This window comes from Schistocerca serialis, chromosome 1 (genome assembly GCF_023864345.2).
Source record: "Schistocerca serialis cubense isolate TAMUIC-IGC-003099 chromosome 1, iqSchSeri2.2, whole genome shotgun sequence".
Lineage (NCBI taxonomy): Eukaryota > Metazoa > Arthropoda > Insecta > Orthoptera > Acrididae > Schistocerca > Schistocerca serialis.
In genome coordinates this window covers 1,111,880,707-1,111,901,289 of record NC_064638.1, presented here as the reverse complement: position 1 = coordinate 1,111,901,289, position 20,583 = coordinate 1,111,880,707, and positions in this window count along the sequence as shown.

The following is a 20,583-nucleotide window of genomic DNA, read 5'->3' as shown; positions in this document are numbered from 1 at the left end:
GTAGAATCAGTTCATCAGTGGCACCCAGTAATGTTGAACAAGTGCAGACACCAACAAGTGACATGATTTTAGTAGAAGCAGTCCACCAGTGGCACCCAGTAATTTTGAGCAGTTGCAGACACCAACAAGTGACATTATTTCAGCAGAAGCAGTTCCATCAGTGGCACCCAGTAATGTTGAACAGATGCAGACAGCAATAAGTGACATCATTTCAGTAGAAGCAGTCCATCAGTGGCACCCAGTAATGTTGAACGGGTGCAGACACCAACAAGTGACATTATGTCAGTAGAAGCAGTCCCATCAGTGGCACCCAGCAATTTTAAACAGGTGCAGACAGCAAGAAGTTACATCATTTCAGTAGAAACAGTTCCATCAGTGGCACCCAGCAATGTTGAACAGGTGCAGACAGCAACAAGTGACATCATGTCAGTAGAAGCAGTCCATCAATGCCACCCATCAATGTAGATCAGGTGCAGACAGCAAGAAGTAACATTATTTTTAATAGAAGCAGTTCCATCAGTGGCACCCAGTAAGGTTGAGCAGGTGCAGACACCAACAAGTGACATTATGTCAGTAGAAATAGTTCCACCAGTGGCACCCAGCAATGTTGAACTGGTGCAGACAGCGACAAGCTACATCATTTCAGTACAAGCAGTTCCATCAGTGGCGCCCAGTAGTGTTGAGCAGGTGCAGACAGCAACAAGTGACATCATTTCAGTAGAAGCAGTCCATCAGTATCACCCAGTAATGTTGACCAGGTGCAGACACCAACAAGTGACATTATTTCAGTACAAGCAGTTCAATCAGTCTCACCCAGTAATGTTGGACAGGTGCGGACACCAACAAATGACGTTTCAGTAGAAGCAGTTACATCAGTGGCACCCAGTAATGTTGAGCAGGTACAGACACCAACAAGTAACAACATTTCAGTAGAAGCAGTCCATTAGTGGCACCCAATAATGTTGAATGGCTGCAGACACCAACAAGTGACGTTACTTCAGTAGAAGCATTTCCATCAGTGGCACCCAGCAATGTTGAGCAGATGCAGACAGCAACAAGTGACATTATGTCAGTATAAACAGTTCCATCAGTGGCACTCAGTAATGTTGAACAGGTGCAGACACCAACAAGTGACATTATGTTAGTAGAAGCAGTTCCATCAGTGGCACCCAGCAATGTTGAAGCAGGTGCAGACACCAAGAAGTAACATCATTTCAGTAGAAGCAGTTCCACCAGTGGCACCCTGCAATGTTGAGCAGGTGCAGACACCAACAAGTGTCATTATGTCAGTAGAAATAGTTCCATCAGTGGCACCCAGCAATGTAGAACAGCTGCAGACAGCAACAGGCTACATCATTTCAGTGGAAGCAGTTCCATCAGTGGCGCCCAGTGATGTTGAACAGGTGCAGACAGCAACAAGTGACATCATTTCAGTAGAAGCAGTCTATCAGTGGCACCCAGTAATGTTTAACTGGTGCAAACACCAACAAGTGACATTATGTCAGTAGAAGCAGTTCATCAGTGGCACCCAGTAATGTTGAACAGGTGCAGACACCAACAAGTGACATGATTTCAGTAGAAGCAGTCAATCAGTGGCATCCAGCATTGTTGACCAGGTGCGGGCACCAACAAGTGTCATGATTTCAGTAGAAGCAGTCAATCAGTGGCATCCAGTATTGTTGACCAGGTGCAGACACCAACAAGTGACATTATTTTAGTAGATGCAGTTCCATCAGTGGCACCCAGCAATGTTGAGCAGGTGCAGACAGTAACAAGTGACATTATTTGAGTAAAAGCAGTTCCATCAGTGGCACTCAGTAATGTTGAAAAGGTGCAGACACCAACAAGTGACATTATGTCAGTGGAAGCAGTTCCATCAGTGGCACCCAGCAATGTTGAGCAGGTGCAGACACCAAGAAGTAACATCATTTCAGTAGAAGTAGTTCCACCAGCGGCACCCTGCAATGGTGAGCAGGTGCAGACGCCAACAAGTGACATTATGTCAGTAGAAGCAGTTCCATTAGTGGCACCCAGCAATGTAGAACAGGTGCAGACAGCAAGAAGTGACATTATTTCAGCAGAAGCAGTCCATCAGTGGCACCCAGTAATGTTGAGCAGGTGCAGACACCAACAAGTGACATCATTTCAGTAGAAGCCGTTCCATTAGTGACACCCAGTAATGTTGATAGGTGCAGACAGCAACAAGTGACATCTCATCACTGGTTGAGCAGTTCTAACAGTGGCACCCAGCAATGTTGAGTGGGTGCAGACAGCAACAAGTGACATCATTTCAGTAGAAGCAGATCCATCAGTGGCACCCAGCAATGTTGAACTGGTGCTGACACCAACTAGTGACATCATTTCAGTAGAAGCAATCCATCTGTGGCACCCAGTAATGTTGAGCAGGTGCAGACACCAACAAGTGACATTATTTCAGTAGAAGCAGTCTATTAGTGACACCCAGTAATGTTGACAGGTGCAGACACCAACAAGTGACATTATGTCAGTAGAAGTAGTCCATTTGTGGCACCCGGTAATATTGAACAGGTGCAGACACCAACAAGTGACATCATTTCAGTAGAAGCAGTTCCATCAGTGGCACCTAGCAATGTTGAACAGGTGCAGCTAGCAGTCCATAATATTCACTATCACTAATCACACTGTTCATCAGAGTTTAACAGCAGAAAATAAACATCTCCAATTGGCACCCATTAATGTTGTACAAGTGCACGTAACAGGCTGTAATATTCACTATCACTAATCAGTCAGTTCGTCAGAGTTTATCAGCACAAATTAAACATTTCCAAGTGGCACCCAGCAATGTTGAATAGGTGCAAGCACGAACAACGGTTTGAAGACACACACAATTGATTTTGCAAATTTATTATCAATGCTCTTACACTGAACATACAAATTATAATAAACACACGAATGATATCAGATAATTGTCATATTAACTATTACAAATACACAAATATCAGTAAACCTATAATATTGATGGGTGTCAGTGCTAGCCACAACAACAAGTAAAATAATATTTAGGAGATAGGTCGGTACCAATTATTTGGGATTAGGAAAGGAAAACACACAAAACACACTCACTCATCTTTCATCCACATTAAGTGCTACTGTGTAATTGAATAGTGTTAACTGTGTAAATGCATTTCTGTCCAAAATTTAATGTTCAACTTGTGTATCAAGTAGTGGTGGCAGCAATGTATAACAGTCAATAATAGTTAGTCAACGTCATAGTCATCATGTCAAGACCAATGTTTGCCAAGCCAAATCAAATGTACTGTTGCTGAACAACTGTCAGTGTGCCAAGATATGCAAATACTTCCTCTCTCCAAAAAAAAGTATATACTGCTTAGTGATTTAACAAAGTGTGTGTGTAGACAATCTTCTTTCCACTTGAGTGTTGTAGTCTGCCATCTTCATCCTCCTTGTTCCATATAAACCAACAAAGAAATATGCTCCTCACTTACTTTACCTCTTATCCACCAAAACTCCAATAATCATCAGCATCACATAATCTTAATACTTCAATAATACCTCTTACGTCGATACATGTAAACCTTATTATCAATATCATTTACCTTACCTCTTGTCCACCAAAACTCCAATAATCATCAACTTCACATAATCTCAATACCTCAATAATACCTTTTCAATACGTCGATACATATAGACCTTATTACCAATATCATTTCACTTCCATAACAACTCTTTCCTCTAGTCAGTCTCCTCGAACAAGTACAGACAAAATCCTAGTGCAAACTTCAATTTATCATCCCATGCAATCCGAAGGCACAATGTCCACACACAACCTCTGTGTAGTCCACCTGAGCCAAATCTTCTACTCATTATGAATTATAAAATACATTTTGGTTACCTTGTCCATCATTAAATAAAAGAAATGCATACATGACCTCTAACAGCCTTTAGTTTGAATAACTCTCAGTAAGTAAGTACGAGTACGGAGTGTTAATGACCGTAATATTTCACAGTGTGTACACCACTTCAAGAATCATGGCAAAACAGAAGCAAACATTGGAGTATTTCTTGTGTCAAGTGTCAGTTGCTATTTCAATTGCTCACGAAGAATGCAGTGTAATAGCTGTCAATGGTCTGAACCTAGTGTTGGTATGTCATGTCGTTAGCTTCCTTCCTATTAGCATAAATTTATACAGCTTCCATAAAACCTCCAGCTCATGTGACTTCTATGACGTTTCTTGTACTAATGTCGTTCGTCGAATTATAGCAGTTCATTTTCTTATCTTAAAATATAAAGCACTGAGCGTAAGCAAAACATGCAATAGCGAGTAAATATACCAGTTGAGAACAGAATGTCAACAAGTGGATGCAGCACAATTCCTACAACGAGGCTCTGCCAAGCGAACAATCTATAATTAATACCATAGTGTGACCTAAATTCCATGTTTGTACACAGTATATCAGCATCTCTATATACCAAATTAAAGAGTAGTTATGACAACAAAACAGAAAAGTATAAATGTGCAATCCATACGCAAAGCAGCAAATATATATCTTACATAATAAACAGTTCCTTAGCATCATATCAGCATAAGCAAATAAATGTTCATATGTAATCTTAATAAGAAAACGTGAAGGCGCAAGCAGATAAATCACAAAGTGTAACCTACATACATAACCATATCAGCACAACTAATCAGGTGACCATTATAATTTAAATAAATATGCACAGCAGGCACATAATTAAAAAAAATATGACGTCAGTGAAAAAGCAGTGCAGCCAAGCGATGCATAATATACACAAGCAACAACCCTGTTCATTAATCAATCATTGTCAAAATCAGCTAATGTACGCAAGCACGTCGCTTCACAAGTACATTCATAGAACATGAAATTTAGCACAAAGTATGAATCACGTAATCGCGAGCAGCAAATTACGCCTAAAGTACGTACCTATGTGGAAATATGTTACCTGAAAAATAAACTGATTTAATAGTTACCTTTTTAGTTTATTAGTTTCTTCTTCGAAATTACATTCTTCCCGAAAATTTTCTCGATAGCAAGTCCTCTTAACGTCGGACACTCACAGAATTTACTTGAAGGTCTTAAATATTTTATACAACCATATCCTGAAAAATACTGAACGTTAATAACATAATTTATCAAGTCACTATAGCTTTATACCGAATTTAATCACAGAAATTAGACTTTGTATTTGTTTACGGCTGTCAGTGCATTCGCACTGAGCGCTCGATCAGCTGTAGGCGCGTGACGTAGGAAGTGATTGTTTGCGGTCAACGACTGCCTTGTGCGGCGCGCAGACTTGACTGTTGCTTTGAGTCTGTGCCGCCGCCAGAACACGGCGCGGTATCCTTGTACTCTCCGTGTGTTTACGTATACCTGTTAGTTTCTCAAAAGTATGTCATTCCACAAAAATTTTAACGTTCGATATGTGATGTATTCCCTTGGAGCGTCGAGATTTAAGAGTTTCTACTTCAACAGTGTTATCATGAATAATTTGCGAACTCTATATGGACTGTTATAAAGCAGAAAAAAATTGCGACACAAGCCTTTTCCTTTGTGAGACAAACGATGAGACTTAATTAATACCTTTTGACCAACTGACAAGGTTTTTAAACGACCGGGATGTTTAGCTGATTTCTCTCTTCTAGCAGCCGCAGATGCAATATTTTGCAGAGCCAGATTGACAACTTCAGAATGCTGCAGTTTCCGTGAAGGCGGAAAAGGAACGATTTCAGAAATGCGATTTGTCGGTGCTTTATTTTTTAATGTCAATATAGGCGGTAAAGAAGTTGAATCATTAGGGAGTTCATTCAAAATATTTTGAAAAATATGAAGATACTGATCTCACGTTCTGTGATTCTGATGTCAGTAAAGTCGACACAATTTATTCATTTCCTTCATCCATCTCTCTGAAGCGTTAGATTGAGGGTGAAAAAGTGAAATGAAAATTGGTTTAATCTTACGACGCCGTAGAGTACGAAGCCAAATTTTAGAGCGAAACTGTGATCCATTATCTGATATAACCTTATCAACATGACCCACTTCCTTAAGAAAATGTTTGATGAAACAACGAACGAGCTGTTGCTTTGCGTAAAGGTGTAAAACACACATATTTTTATGTCAATTCCACTGCTACCAAAATGTACGCAAAACCATTAGTAGAACGAACCACTGGAACGAACAAATCGACTGCAGCCATCTCCTTTAATTTCGCTGGAATGATAGGAAACAACGGTGCTCTGTGAGAAATAGTTGGCGGCTTAGCCTTTTGACATAATTTGGATTTGACAAGAACAGATCGGCAATAGTTTTCTGCACTACAACGCCGTTTTCTTCTATCTCTTGAAATAAATGTGCACCTAGGCCTTTGTATAATGAGTCTGTCGCCAAACAAAAATCTTTAGATAAATCCGGATGTGAAAGTGTGGACAAATTGTCCAATCTAACAAAGCATCTTAGAAAATTACAGACACCAAGGAAACTACGAACATCACGTTTTGTGGTAGGAACAGCATAATTACGAATAGTGTCTAGTTCTTCTGAATCAGGAAGAATACCTTCTGTAGAAATATTATGACCAAGAAATTTCAACTGAGAACGACCAAATTCAGATTTTTCCACTGTAATGCAAACTCTTGCAAAAATACGCAATAATGAATCCAAAATTTTGTAATGCTCACTCCAAGAACGTTTAGCAATAAGAATATCGTCAACATATGAAGTAATATTGTCACGAAGATAAACCGGTAAAATTTCGTTTGAACTACGAATGAATGCTGCTGAAGATACAGTAAGTTCAAATGGTAATTTCCGAAATCACTTTTGGGTAAAATAGTCATATCCGGTTAGTCTTTACCGACTCTCTAGATAGATTTATAGTTGAAGAGTTGTTTTGATAGATACAAAGAATACTCTTCGGCGCAATCTCTGGCGCTGTGGCTCAGTGCAGCCACCTTTCACCACCCACTATGACATTCATTACCGCAGTATCCACATCCTCATAGAACCTCAAACATGTCTCATTGGTGTTCAGTACTTCAGTAGCTCACTCCATTCCACACTGATTCTGCCGGACGATTCTCTTAAACTTTAGTCTACTATTCATCATTACTAAAATGTGACCTGAGTCTACGAATATCTGCCCCTCAGTACGCCTTCCGACCAAGTATCTGATTTCGAACTGTCTATACAACTATTTCCACATGTGTGTTTACGACTAGTACTAAGCAAATACGAACCAATCCCTCCACTAAGCTCTCATATCAGTAAACCTTTATGTGATATTTCCGTAGACGTTTCTGTAACATATGTGTTTCCTCAGGTGCTTCACAAATCTGTAATCACCGATCGTCCACTACCACACTGTGCACCACTTCGTTTTCCACGGATGTTGTAGTTTAGAGATTTCTTTCATAATCCCCAACAAGATATGAATGCTTCTATCCGTTTCTTCATTGTAATAGAATTCCTACAAAATTTTCCAAATAACGACGAATTTCTTTTTGTCATTAAACGTCAATATATGTTTATTAAATACTCATGTTCATCATCCATTTTATCGAAACTTACTACCTAAAAAACCAATGGAAAGGCTATTCACCGTTTCTTTACGGTGACTGTCATAACCGGTTTGTGTCTTACTTTACCGATCTACAACTTCAACAACAGGAAAAAAGGTGAGCATTAAAAATTTTAAATCTGTAGTATTGCCAGACATTTCCGTTTGTAATTTATGTTCAGCTTTAACAAACTACATGAGTTTCATGTGTACACTCGTAGATGAAATTTGATGACTCAACTGGTGTCGCACTAATTCTAAGCACAACACTAGAGAAAAAGAAATAGACAAATATTTATACAACGTTAAAGCGAATTAGATATTTAAACTATAAACTACAAACGAAAAAATTCTCCTGCCGGAGCACAAAAAAGGCGAATTTGCTCCTATTTAAATGACTCTGACTGGAAATTGGGGAACCAGTTGCCTCTTTCTACCTTCCGCAGCACCTTTATATACTTAACAAATATTTTGGTAAGCGAATTCATTCGTACTCTTCTTAACATGCAGCTCGCTTCTCTCTGTCACCAGCTCCGCAACTGTAACTGGCTAACACGAGTCCTTCTCTGAAGCTACTCATACCCGTTCACTCTCACTCACTTATTCAGCCCAACTCATTGTCAGTATCTCTTGGTCTCTCTAGCTGCCACTGTCTCCTGTGTCTCAGCCAGAGTCTCCTTAATCCTGTCCCACTATTACTGTCTCCTCTCTCTGTCAGTATAGTCCTCTTTTTCCCTAATATGTCATTCATTCCTTGCTACTGTTGCTGTCTCTTCTCACTGCCACTGTCCCATTCTTCTTCGTTGTCACTTTTGTAGACTCTATCACTGACCCTCACCCACTTCCACCATCCCCTCCTCTTTATTCCTCAACCTCTGGTATTCTCTTCTTCATTTTTCTAGCACTGGCTGGCTGGCTCTAAGCACTATGGGACTTAACATCTATGGTCATCAGTCGTCTAGAACTTAGAACTACTTAAACCTAACTAACCTAAGGACAGCACACAACACCCAGCCATCACGAGGCAGAGAAAATCCCTGACCCCGCCGGGAATCGAACCCGGGAACCCGGGCGTGGGAAGCGAGAATGCTACCGCACGACCACGAGATGCGGGCTTCTAGCACTGTTCTGTCACCGTCACCTATGTTCCACTGCCAGTATGTCCCTCTCATACTGTCACACTGCTATTGTCTCCTTCGCTCCTTCTATATCACAACAACTGTCTACTGTATTGCAGTATTTATTACTTTTTCAATTTTTTCTCACTCGCATTGTCTCTTTACTCTCAGTACAAAAAAGTGCGAATATTTCTGTGGTGTCACCGCCAGACGCCACACTTGCTAGGTGGTAGCCTTTAAATCGGCCGCGGTCCGTTAGTATACGTCAGACCCGCGTGTCGCCACTATCAGTGATTGCAGACCAAGCGCCGCCACACGGCAGGTCTAGAGAGACTTCCTATCACTCGCCCCAGTTGTACAGCCGACTTTGCTAGCGTTCACTGACAAATTACGCTCTCATTTGCCGAGACGATAGTTAGTATAGCCTTCAGCTACGTCATTTGCTACGACCTAGCAAGGCGCCTTTATCAGTTGCTATTGATCTTGTAATTCATGTATCATCAAGAGCGATGTTCACCAATTATGGATTCAAGTTAAGTATTCCAGAAGCTACGTACTTATTTTACTAGACTCAACTCCTTTAACTGTTCCAGACCTCACGCTAGCCTGCGTGAGCTTAAACGCGTGCCTTTCGGCTTCACCTCATAGTGGCTTGGCTGTCTTGCCAAGCCACAACAATTTCCACATGCCAAAATTACTGGAAACATTTTTAAAGGTGCTATGGAAGGTAGAATGAGGCAGTTGGTACCTTTCTTCTCAGTCAGTATTTTGAACAAACAGACGAATATTTGCCTTTTTTGTGCTCGTATAAGAGTATTCTTCCGCTACTTCCCTTCATTTCCCTGCTACAGTAGAGCATGCCATTCATATGAAAAGACCTTTTTGTGTCAGTAAAACCTTGATATTTTACTTATGTAGAACTGAAATAATGAAACACTAATTTTCATCTCAGACCGGATTTCACGTGCGCTTGAATGTCCTTCTGTCTTACACCATGAACTTCCCGGATGATAACGGAGACATTTTACTCTAAAATTTCTCCGTGCTGCGTCATGTTATATACTACGTTCTCGCCTGACACCGGATTCTACGTGCGTATTTTACGTGTACAAGTATCTTTGAACCTCTGCACCTCGTATAAAGATGAACTTTTGAGAATGTTCCAGATCGGGATCTTAGGCTGGGCATAGCCGTCTCGAATCCATGGCTCGGTTTTGGTTTTTAGCGTGTTTCTCTGTAACAGATAAAGATTTTTGAAAACGGGAAGATGCATACAGAGCATATCATTAAAATTTGAGCTGACGGTGAAAAAATTGTGAAAACAGCCTTTTTAGGGTTTTCTTTGGAACCACCCACGAACTAAATAGTGCCTGCATAAGCTAATTAGGGCGCAAGGTATACAAAGTCTAACTCAAAAATAACCAGCTGCTATACTCCACTTACCTAATGTGTAGTAAGTGTGAAATATTGAAACTTTGGACCTGTATTGTAGAATACTTTCAATAAGACGATCTTTCTGTTGGTTCTACAAATGGTCCCTAGTCTAAAGGATATCCAAAACACTTGACTCTACGTTTCTATCACCAATAGTACCCAAGGTATTATTTCCGGAAAAATGCCGTTTGTATGCGCGGCAGTTTGGAACTTGTTGGCAGAGCATGCTGTCACACTTGTACCGATTCAATAGTGCTTGCATATTTAACTGATTTTTTTCATATATATTCAAATAATTTATGACTAGTCGTTCACTACTTATAAAATTCAAGACATAACATTTCGTATGACAACATAATACTGCTTTGTTCGCCAAATGCTACCTATTACGCATAGGTACAGGGCAGCAGTTATTTAACTACATGAAATGAAATCGCCGGAACTTCTGAACGGTTTGGATGTTCAAATTGCACGATTGGCAGCGGGGCATGATGGGAATTAGTATGCGCTGTATGGTTTGGTTTAACAACGAAGCCCACTTTCATCTGGATGGGTTCGTCAATAAGCATAATTGGAACATTTTGGGGACTTAGAATCAGCACTTCGCATCGAGATGTCTCTTCACCCTCAACGGATGACTGTGTGGTGTGCAATGTCCAGTAACGGAATAATCAGTGCGATATTCCTTGATGGCACCAAATTGCTTCCCACATCATTACCACCTCAAGAGTACCTCCTGACAAGAAACATACAAGACATATCAGACGACAGCTTCGTGACCTTAAAAAGAAGGCATCTCCCTCATCTGAGTATACCCATCCCTTCACAGTTTCAGACATTGACTCTGGACTGAAGGACCTCAAACCTCTTAAGGCACCTGGATTCGATGGTATCCACCCAGAATTCCTGATCCATATGGGAGGAAAAGCTAAGAAATGGCTGGCAGAATTCTTCACTGACGTCCTGCTGACTGGTCAACTTCCATCTGAGTTTAAAAAGGTGAAGATAATATCTGTTCTGAAACCTGGAAAACCCAGCAACAGGGTAGAAAACTATCGCCCCATTTCCCTACTCAGCTGCTGCTACAAGCTTTTTGAAAGGCTAATATATAACAGAATAAGTAGCGCTATCTTAGAGAACGTTCCAGTTGATCAGGCAGGCTTCAGACCAGGGCGTAGCTGCTGCGACCAAGTATTGTCTCTCACATCCTTCATAGAGTCAGGATAGCAAATGAAGCAGAAAACATCTGTGGCATTTGTTGATCTAACTGCCGCCTTCGACACTGTGTGGAGGGAAGGCCTTATCTACAAATTTCTCCGCATCATACCCTGCAGAACAATGGCTCGACTGATTAACAGCATGCTAAGTGATCGGAAGTTCCAGGTAATCACTGGAAGCAACATAAGTAAGGAGAGGAAGCTGAACAACGGATTGCCTCAAGGATCAGTTCTCTCACCCTTACTGTTCAACCTATATCTATCTGATCTACCTTACACTTCGTCCAGAAAATACTGCTATGCCGATGATCTGGGTCTAGCCGTCAAACACCAGGAAATGAAGACAACAGAAGAGATTTTAGCCAATGACCTGTCTGCATTAGACAATTACTTCAAAATCTGGAGACTCCAACTCAGTGTGAGTAAAACAGAAGTGTGTTGCTTCCATCTAAATAACCAGTTGGCGAACGTAAAACTGGAGGTAAGTTTCAGAGGCAGAATTCTTCATCACAACTGGAACCCAAAATATCTTGGTGTCACCCTGGATCGTACACTATGCTTCAAACAACACCTTCTTAACTTAGCTCAAAAGCTGAGGACTCGAAACAACATCCTCCATAAGCTATGCGGAACTACCTGGGGATCTTCAGCAACCACCCTGCGAACTTCAGCTCTGGGCTTGGTATACTCAAGTGCTGAGTATTGTGCACCTGTTTGGATGAATAGTCATCATACAAGGCTTGTTGATACCCAGCTGAATACGACAATGCGCATAATATCTGGCACAATCAGATCTACTCCAGTTTATTGGCTTCCACTGTTAACTGGTATAATGCCTCCCGATCTACGCAGATGTACTGCCCTTATGAGAGAATTCCACAAGATCTCCAGGAATTCTAACCTGCCCATGCATAGCGACCTGCCACTTTTAAATCGCAAGAGACTGAAATCACGTCATCCAACTCTGTGCGATGCTGCTGACATGGTGGCTAAGAATTTCAAACCTCTTGAAGAATGGAAAGGTCGGTGGGAAGCAGTGACAGATGTGCACCTGCATAACATCTTCTCAGGTGCTAAACTTCCAAGTGGATTCGACTTACCACGCAAGACATGGTCTACTCTCAACAGAATCCGTACCAGCCATGGGCGATGCAGGGATGCTCTCTTTAAGTGGAACAAGCTGCCTGATCCAGCTTGTGACTGCGGGGCTCCATACCAGACTGTTCACCACATCGTCAGTGAATGGAGGATTCGAGCCTATCACGGCGCCAAAGAGGACTTCCTGCTAGCAACTCCAGATGCAGTGCGCTGGATTGAAGGACTGGATATTCAGTTGTAAAAACAAACTTAAGTTTCTTGTGTGCCAATATGTACATATATATATATGTAATTTCATGATATGTCTGTATTAGCCATACGCTAAATAATAATAATGATGGCACGGTGGCTACCGAACGGTACGTGAAGGTTCTGGGAGAAGATTTCATCCCCATTATGCAAAGTGGCCCTGACTTCGTCAGGATGTGGTTCATGCAAGACGGACCTCGACCACATCGAAGCAGGAGAGTTTGAGGACCGCGTTCTGTTTCTGGGTACCCAGCGGCCACTGGCATGGCCTCGGTTGACCGTCGTATTCTTCGGATCTGAACACATGCGGCTGCTTTTTGTGGCGCTATATAAAAAGACAAAGTTTAGAGCAACAACCCCAAAACCATTTCTGAGCTGAAAACAGCCATTCAGGAGGTCATCGATAGCATTGATGTTCCCACACTTCATCGGGTCGTGCAGGATTCTGCTATTCATCTCCGCCAAGTCATCGCCAATGATGGTACGCATATCGCCGATGATGACCTAAATCCGAATTCCTGTAGTGACGTTTACGTGTTGAATAAAGTGTGTGCGCGTTGCAGTTTGTAACTAATTTACATTTTTGTCATATATTTCAATAACTGTCATCCTGTATGAAACGCATGAATTTTGGTGTGTACTAAATTAATAATAGTAAGAACTGGCATATCTTTTCCACATTTAAGTTTGTAATATAGAACTTCTTCTTGTATTTTCGTCTTGGTGAATATGAAGATGACCAATGTATTTCCACAGCTGATTATGATTTTTGTCAAATTATAAATGTAATTGTGTGTAGACCAGGACAAGATATTATAGAAGGGATCGTGTGTAAAACAAAAAGAAGAGTATAATATTCCATGAAATTTTTGTCAAAGATGGAATTTCTGTTATGCAAAAGTATTCGGCATAACAAGCATCGGCTCGACTTATATATTTCACCACAGCAGCAATTAAATTTAATTCATATCAGCATCATATCCGAGTCAGGCATAGATCTTTCCCACTCGCCCTGTCACACACTTTAAATAGTTCTTTGTATGAAAAAAATAAGAAGAGAGTGGAATACGACAGTACATCACGGGAAAGTTGACTTTGTTACATTATTTTAGAATTACTGTTACATCACACATTGATTTACACAGGTATTTAAAGGATAGCTTTACTTGATTTTTTAAACAACCGAGACTTATACAATTCTGATAGAGACTTCTTCGATTTCTTATGTGGGAGTGTATTCTAAAAATCACCAGTTGTTCGACTTCGGTAGCATAGAAAACACGACGCTCAACAAGCGACATATTTCAAAAGTGCCCTTTTTATCCGAAGTGCCATTTACCGAGACTGCGATATTATTTACTATATCTTTAACGTGAGTCCTCGCGGTTTTCTTTGTCTGTACCACTGCCTGGCGCAATATTCGTTTCGATGGCCGACGTTTCATTTTATGAAGCTGAGTTTCTTTTAACGACTGGACAGCAATACGAACTTCTTTTATTACCGAATGCACCGACCGCGAAACATTTTATCAGAAACGAGCTCGCCAAATGCGAGCTATTGTCGTTGAGTATCTCGAGAATACTGACAGTCCCAATAACCTCTTCAATTTCCTTTTATTCCTGGAATGCAGTAGTCTGTGTTTGTTTTTGCAGGCGATATGACTGCCTCGATATGGTGTTGCCTCTTTGTAAAACGCCGTCAATAAAGGCCCATTATGTAGGAGCCAAACTTTCTACTACAATGCGTCGGATATTACTGTCGTCTGAAGTAGGAACCAAAATAGTTTCTCCCAGGAAAATAACTCTGTGATAATCAGTAGTTCCGAATTCAGGCTGATGAGGTCGCAGTGATAATAGTGAAACATCAGGCAAGGAATGACCTTATTGGTCATTTGAGCCGTTTCGGAATTTATCCATCATCAGATATCCGGGGCTGTATCTACGTGCAGCAATTGCTCCTGGATATATAATGATAGATAAATTCCGAAACGTGTCATACGAACAGTAAAGTCATTTTTTGTCTGATGTTTGACTTTTGCCATTGCCACTCAGTCAGCCTGAATCCAGAGCCACTCATTATTATTACAGTGGTCGACTGCCTCCTGTATGACTCTAGGTCACATTTACATTAATTCTGTGATAGCTTCTCATCTGGCTGCTTTATTTATAAGGTATTTTACCATGTGCAGACCGTCCAGAACACCCCAATTTTGACATATTACAAAATTAATAGTTCCTTACGAATATAAGTAGTACGTTAAGAATACGGCTACATTCACACTCTGTAAGCAATGTTAGTATGTGTGGCTTCTGGGTAGATTCTTGTACCAATATTGCGTGAGCCTTTATTTATACTTAGCAGTGTCTGAGTCCTACCGTTTTTATTCTTCCTCACTACATGTTAACAACTAAATTACTTTCAACCGGTCTTCTGCCCATATAAAATGAACAATTTAATTTTTACGAATAGTAAAGGAATATCTGAGAGCTCTTGGGAAATCTGGATAAAGTATACGCGATTACAGGGAAGCAGATTTTAAATACCTCCTTATCACGAAATATGATTCGTCTTTGAAAACGAACCAATCAGTGCTGATCGGAGTCTCAATGTTTAGGGTAAAATGCTCCAAGGCTTCAAAAATCTTCAGTAACGGTATAATTGCTTTTGACACGCGTATTATCAGACAAATGTAAAAGCAAAAGTTCTGAGAATACAGATTGTCTTTCAGCCACAATGCTCAACAGAATTAACGGATCACTTTGCTAATACCCCATATTTGCTCCCATTGCGATGCATATGTTTTAAATTTGGCTCAATGATGCCCTTCAAATGGATCAAATGGCTCTGAGCAGTATGGGCTTAACTTCTGAGGTCATCAGTCCCCTAGAACTTAGAACTACTTAAACCTAACTAACCTAAGGACATCACACACATCCATGCCGGAGGCAGGATTCTAACCTGCGACCGTAGCGGTCACGCGGTTCGAGACTGTAGCGCCTAGAACTGCTCGGCCACTCAGGCCGGCAAAGTTGCCATTCTTCTGTAGTGATGTAAGAGGGGTTAGTAATGTCACATTGGCACCAAATGTCAGCATAATTTTTCCCAGCACCACCGCGGACGCGTCCCACAATGGGAAGATTATCACAGCCCCCTCTTACCCCCATTTCACCCCTTCTTTTGACGCCTCAGTGTTGGAGGTCAGAACCGCTACGCGCACTGTAGATATCACGCGGTTTTCTTATGGGTGACCGAGGGAAACATTTCAGACACACCGCCGCCAAGAAACGAAATGTAAAGGCCTCAATGGGTAGCATAAAGTGAGGCAATGAAACCACACCTTTTCTCTGGACGTTGTTTCCCACACGTTTCGCTGTGGAAAATGACACTCGGCAGAGCGGTGAACAACAGGAAGAAGTTCTTCACAACCTTTGGCACTGTTGATACGACTGTAGCCCCATCGAACGTGATCTCACCCCTTTGGAGTGCAGTGGATCTCAGTTTTTGGTCTGATGTACAGGGTGAAACCGGTAGGGACCCTTTAAGGAAATTTCAAAGTGATCCGAAACAGTAAAAGGTCCGTATGTCTTTTTAGTGTGATAATGGAGGGGTGCGCCGTTCATATATGCGTGAATGAAACCGCAACAGATCCCCCTGAGACCCCTCCCCCCCCCCCCCCCACTTCGGCAAAATGTTCTGGGCATCCCCCCACGTAAAATAGGAATTTTAAAAACGTACCTGTACTGAGAAAACCTGTGAAGTAGCCTGAGGAGCCTGCAGATAGGCAACCACTTGACACACCTCCGAGGCCTGGTGGCTTCCTGCAGATGGCTAGGAGTAACTGTAGATGGTGGCCATGTTTTCCACATCCTTGACCGTTTCTGTGTCACTGTTTTCTATTTTAAATTAAAGTTTCGATTTATTAAATTTGATATGGACTTATATTTGCATCAAATTGTGTCTATGTTTCCCTTCTTTCATATTTTTAAGCTGTTGCATGCAAATTTACCCTCTCGCCATTCACAGATGGCACGCCCTACAGTCTGTAACTGTCTTTTCAGCATACTGCCATACTTATGTCTGTATTTGTATCAACACCGTTAAATTAATGATAATAAATTTTATGATAGCTTTTAAAATCAACAGTGTGTTTATACCTGTATGTATTAATTCGGATGTAATAGCATGCATCTATCTTAATATTTTTACGGAAATTAACATCAGCTTCACGGTTTGTCCATGTAGACGGTGCTCGTGGTAGGGGTGCCAATCATTGTTGCTACTGTAGTTTGTAAACAGTAACTTCTGTTCATATTCATATTCTGTTTCTTTTTCACAGTATGTTTATATAGGGTCATTTTTTAGATTGTGTGCAAGCTGTAGGGATTGATCGATGGGAGGTTAGGGACTAAAAAAGGTCTAACGAACTTTTCTCTGGAAATGCAAGGTTTCCATGCTAGAGCCATTTTTTCAGTCATACTTCGTTACAGAGACAGCGGTCTAAAATGTGCTTTACCTTGCAATCACAGTTACAGTATGCATGCTTTCGCCCTTGAGAGTGGTACTGGTCCCCATACGTCCTGCCCTAGGGCCCTCTCTACATCTACATCTACATCTATACTCCGCGAGCCACCTTACGGTGTGTGGCGGAGGGTACTTATTGTACCACTATCTGATCCCCCCTTCCCTGTTCCATTCACGAATTGTGCGTGGGAAGAACGACTGCTTGTAAGTCTCCGTATTTGCTCTAATTTCTCGGATCTTTTCGTTGTGATCATTACGCGAGATATATGTGGGCGGTAGTAATATGTTGCCCATCTCTTCCCGGAATGTGCTCTCTCGTAATTTCGATAATAAACCTCTCCGTATTGCGTAACGCCTTTCTTGAAGTATCCGCCACTGGAGCTTGTTCAGCATCTCCGTAACGCTCTCGCGCTGACTAAATGTCCCCATGACGAATCGCGCTGCTTTTCGCTGGATCATGTCTATCTCTTCTATTAATCCAACCTGGTAAGGGTCTCATACTGATGAGCAATACTCAAGAATCGGACGAACAAGCGTTTTGTAAGCTACTTCTTTCGTCGATGAGTCACATTTTCTTAGAATTCTTCCTATGAATCTCAACCTGGCGCCTGCTTTTCCCACTATTTGTTTTATGTGATCATTCCACTTCAGATCGCTCCGGATAGTAACTCCTAAGTATTTTACGGTCGTTACCGCTTCCAATGATTTACCACCTATGGCATAATCGTACTGGAATGGATTTCTGCCCCTATGTATGCGCATTATATTACATTTATCTACGTTTAGGGAAAGCTGCCAGCTGTCGCACCATGCATTAATCCTCTGCAGGTCCTCCTGGAGTACGTACGAGTCTTCTGATGTTGCTACTTTCTTGTAGACAACCGTGTCATCTGCAAATAGCCTCACGGAGCTACCGATGTTGTCAACTAAGTCATTTATGTATATTGTAAACAATAAAGGTCCTATCACGCTTCCCTGCGGTACTCCCGAAATTACCTCTACATCTGCAGATTTTGAACCGTTAAGAATGACATGTTGTGTTCTTTCTTCTAGGAAATCCTGAATCCAATCACAAACCTGGTCCGATATTCCGTAAGCTCGTATTTTTTTCACTAAACGTAAGTGCGGAACCGTATCAAATGCCTTCCTGAAGTCCAGGAATACGGCATCAATCTGCTCGCCAGTGTCTACGGCACTGTGAATTTCTTGGGCAAATAGGGCGAGCTGAGTTTCACATGATCTCTGTTTGCGGAATCCATGTTGGTTATGATGAAGGAGATTTGTATTATCTAAGAACGTCATAATACGAGAACACAAAACATGTTCCATTATTCTACAACAGATTGACGTAAGCGAAACAGGCCTATAATTATTCGCATCTGATTTATGACCCTTCTTGAAAATGGGAACGACCTGCGCTTTCTTCCAGTCGCTAGGTACTTTACGTTCTTCCAGCGATCTACGATAAATTGCTGATAGAAAGGGGGCAAGTTCTTTAGCATAATCACTGTAGAATCTTAAGGGTATCTCGTCTGGTCCGGATGCTTTTCCGCTACTAAGTGATAGCAGTTGTTTTTCAATTCCGATATCGTTTATTTCAATATTTTCCATTTTGGCGTCCGTGCGACGGCTGAAGTCAGGGACCGTGTTACGATTTTCCGCAGTGAAACAGTTTCGGAACACTGAATTCAGTATTTCTGCCTTTCTTCGGTCGTCCTCTGTTTCGGTGCCATCGTGGTCAACGAGTGACTGAATAGGGGATTTAGATCCGCTTACCGATTTTACATATGACCAAAACTTTTTAGGGTTCTTGTTTAGATTGTTTGCCAATGTTTTATGTTCGAATTCGTTGAATGCTTCTCTCATTGCTCTCTTTACGCTCTTTTTCGCTTCGTTCAGCTTTTCCTTATCAGCTATGATTCGACTACTCTTAAACCTATGATGAAGCTTTCTTTGTTTCCGTAGTACCTTTCGTACATGATTGTTATACCACGGTGGATCTTTCCCCTCGCTTTGGACCTTAGTCGGTACGAACTTATCTAAGGATCTCCTGCCTTAGTAATTGATAGCATCGTGTCGGATTCACTTCTCTTGCTGACTCACCTTGTAGTGGATGTGATACAGCGTCGTACAAAATGGTTCTGTCTTCGAATCGAGAGCACGCCGACTCGGTGTTTACTTACGGGAAGGGAAATGGCAACGGGCGGCGGACAGCAAGGTTGTGTTAGAAGACCTATCCCCACTGACAACAACCACAGCATTCAATGTTTGCAACAGTGAGTGGTTCGCTGTTTGTCTGAGACAGGATCGTTTCAGGAATCAGGATATAATGAAGGACATACCCGAAATGTTCGGACACCAGACTTGGAGCAAAATGTGATTAACACTGTAGAAGGCGGCCGCTGTGTCAGTGCCAGGCAGTTCACCCATCAGTACCATGGTAAGCCAGACGACCGGGTGGATCATTCTCCATAACAATTGTTACTACCATTATCATTTACGGAGTGTGCAGGGCTTACTAGCGACAGGCTTTTCCACATCGGGAGCAGTTATGTCACCCGTTTCTTCACCACGCAACAACGATTCCAGGATTTGTGTCATCAGTTCTACTCACAGATGAGGTCGCCTTAATGCGGAGTGCTATTTACAACTTCCATAACAGTGAACTATAGGATAGTATGCAGAGCCCCCGTGTTATAGTGGCAGCGAATTATCAGCATCGATGGAACTGAAGTGTGTGGACAGGGATAATTGGCGACCGTATTTTGGGATCAGTCTTCCTTCCGTATCACCTAATAAGGTCGGAACTATCGGCATCTCTTGCTAGTGACTTTGCCTCCCCTGCTGGAAGAAGTGCCAATAATAGTTAGAAGGATTACGTGGCTGCTACATGATGGTGCATCAGCCCACTTCACCGTTAAATTCCTGACACCTCTCTATCGTGTTTTCCCTGGTCGATGGATTGGAGAGGGATCCAGTTGCGTGGCCTGCTCGTTCACCGGATCTCAACGAGTGCTATTTATTGTTATGGGACCATCTCAAAAGTATCATGTATACAGTGCCCATTCCAGATATGGAGACGCTCTTTAGATATAGCCTCGCCGATGTGAAAGTGTGAGACAGAACATGCTATGGCGGGTACATGCATGCGTTGAGCACATGGAAACCATTTTCAACACATACATTAACTGTGGCAGCATGGTACAGCACATATTAGTCTCTATAACACTGTGTGATTGAGTAAATGGTCTCTAGCATGTAAACCATGCATTTCCAGATATGAGTTATATTTTTTGTTCCGTATCCTCTCTCAATCAGTCTTTCGAGTTCGTACACGGCGGAAAAAATCACCCTGTATATATGGCTATAT